The sequence below is a fragment of the Chiloscyllium plagiosum genome, chromosome 18 (assembly GCF_004010195.1).
Source record: "Chiloscyllium plagiosum isolate BGI_BamShark_2017 chromosome 18, ASM401019v2, whole genome shotgun sequence".
NCBI classification, from domain to species: domain Eukaryota; kingdom Metazoa; phylum Chordata; class Chondrichthyes; order Orectolobiformes; family Hemiscylliidae; genus Chiloscyllium; species Chiloscyllium plagiosum.
In genome coordinates, this window is record NC_057727.1 from 67345923 (window position 1) to 67348160 (window position 2238).

Sequence of the window (2238 nt, forward strand, 5' to 3'; positions counted from 1 at the left end):
ACATTGTCCTGTATAGGGCAAAGGTGGAACCTGTCAAAACGTTGCAGTAAAAGGTTGTGTGTGTGTGTGTGTGCGTGTGTGGTGTTTATGTGGTGAGTGTGTGTGTGTGTGTGGTGTTTATATGGTGTGTGTTTGTGTGTGTGCGTGTGTGGTGTTTATGTGGTGTGTGTTTGTGTGTGTGTGCGTGTGTGTGTAAGGGAGGGGTTTATAAGGAGAAGAGCTGTCAATTTGTAGTTTTACATGCTGATGGTTTATAACAGTTATTCTGTAGCTAGAGTCTAATTACTTCTAATAAACAATAATTCTTATGTACACAACCTGGTGCATGCTTCCCAACAACCTGGGTCTGAAAATCGGGTAAGTTGGGGAAATTTGTGTACTTGCTTTAAAATCTTTAACTTCTGTGATGATTCTGGATTTTGCAGGACTCGATTGACAACCACTCCAGTGAGTTGTGACACTAGCACAGGCTTGGAGTTTGGTTCTTGGCCTACCCTTTGTGTGCAGCAGTTTATCTAAGATGCAGATCACTCCCAACAACACCACAGAGATCGTTGCAATTGAACAAAGGACTTGAACTCTGGAATCCTTGGATTCCTCGGTATGTCAGTTTTCAAAGACCAATCCAAAAATACAGATGTTCCAGAAGACAAGCGTCATTTATCATTCATGAGAAATAAAGAATGAACTGGTTCTTCCCCGTGTTACTTAGGTTCCAACCTGGAACTGCTCCAGACTCCATTGCTAGATTGTTAAATAAAGACATGCGTCTTCCATCAGTTGACAGACTCTCATAATTCATCACCAGTTAGCAAAGCTTCTCAGTTATCCCCTCGTCACAAAGATAAGCTCATGCCCTCTCTGTGTGCAGTCTCCGGTGCACAGTCACAGCTTAAGCCTGTTCTTTCACTCAGATACTTTCCCTTTTTAACACATAACTCAAACTTATCAAATACATTGCTCACTCCCAGTTGCTTGCATTGTGCCTTCAGAATTGGCAGTGTCTCCTGCTAAACTCAACCAAGGACTGAGCCTGAAATGAGAGGTGACTACTTGTGGACAATCACTTGTTTGATAGACTTTTGTCTCCAACTATAACACGAGTGTTTACCATCTAGTTTAAGTGGACGAACATCTCTGCTGGTGTAGATCTGATCCCACGTAGGGACGTTGGCCTCAGAATCAGGTAAGGATATCAAAATCCTCCCATTTGGGATTCTATGCACTGCCATCCTGCCAATCATACGCGGGAAGGTTAAACTTCCAATTGCCCCATGATTCCAAGAACAGCGGGGATCAGATGGCCAGAATACAGAGACTTGAGATGGTTGTGATGGTTTTCACGTGGATTTCCAGAGAGACCTCCAAACCAGGTGGAATAGGTGGAACTAATTCAGCTGGAGTGCCAACCCGCGCTCCAGCACTCCCAGCGATGCTGAGCCCTGTGCTGGAGCCAGCACCCTTTCCCACATCTGATAATGTTTGTATAACTGCCCGGTCGCCCAGACAGCACACAGACCCCTTACCCACCCACGTCTCAGAACCACAGAATGGTTACAGTGTCGAAGAAACCATTCAGCCTGTTGACTCTGCACTGGCTCTCAGAGCACTTTAACATTAGCGACATTGTCCTGCCTTTTCCCCATAATCCCACATATTGATTAGATTAGATGAGATTACCTACAGTGTGGAAACAGGCCCTTCGGCCCAAACAGTCCACACCGACCCTCCGAAGAATAACCCACCCAGACCCATTTCCCTCTGACTAATAGACCTAACACTACGGACAATTTAACATGGCCAATTCACCTGACCCGCACATCTTTGGACTGTGGGAGGAAACCGGAGCACCCGGAGGAAACCCACGCAGAACGGGGAGAACGTGCAAACTCCGCACAGACAGTCACCCGAGGCTGAGATCGAACCTTGTTTCGGTGCACACCATCACCCCTTGACCATCTCAGTTTGAACCTGTCCCCACTGCAGTTCCAGGCCCAAACTCCTCACTGTGGGAAAACATTGCTTTTTTTTGCTAATCTTGCATTTGACTGTTCCACAAAACGTTTTTCATTTAAACTGTGTCCCGGTACTGGATCTATTCATGTGAAGGGAGAGGATATCAGATGAGGAGGGAGGGGGTGAAGTATGTCAGTGAGTGTGTGGGGGTGGTGTGTCAGTGAGTGTGTTAGGGGTGAAGTGTGTCAGTGAGTGTGTGGGGGTGAGGTATATCAGTGAGTG